Genomic DNA, 366 nt, shown 5'->3' with positions numbered 1-366 from the left:
GAAAATAAACTGCCACAGGGGTCAGATTAACATAGCTGCCAACGCTTCCCTTTTTAAAAGGGAAAGTCCCTTATTCCAAATAGAATTCCTCGCAATAAAAGGGAAAAAATGACAGCTATGCGGGTTAAACCGACCGGCAGGCCGGAGAAAACCCCGAGACAGATTTTGGACATGTCTGCTATATGGTAATGTATGGACCTAATAGGTATATAAAGCCATTTGCACACAATAAAATATGTATTTTATCAAAATAATTGTTGAACTGAAATACAGTTAAGAAGAAGAATATTAAAAGTGAAATACTTTTAAATTTTTGGTGGGTCCCCAAGAGTGGGGCCCTAAGCTATAGCTTGTTTAGCTTATACG

This window comes from Podarcis liolepis (genome assembly GCF_965112155.1).
Source record: "Podarcis liolepis genome assembly, chromosome: 6".
In the NCBI taxonomy this organism is placed as follows: domain Eukaryota; kingdom Metazoa; phylum Chordata; class Lepidosauria; order Squamata; family Lacertidae; genus Podarcis; species Podarcis liolepis.
The sequence above is the reverse complement of the archived record's forward strand: the minus strand, read 5'-3'. Positions refer to the sequence as shown.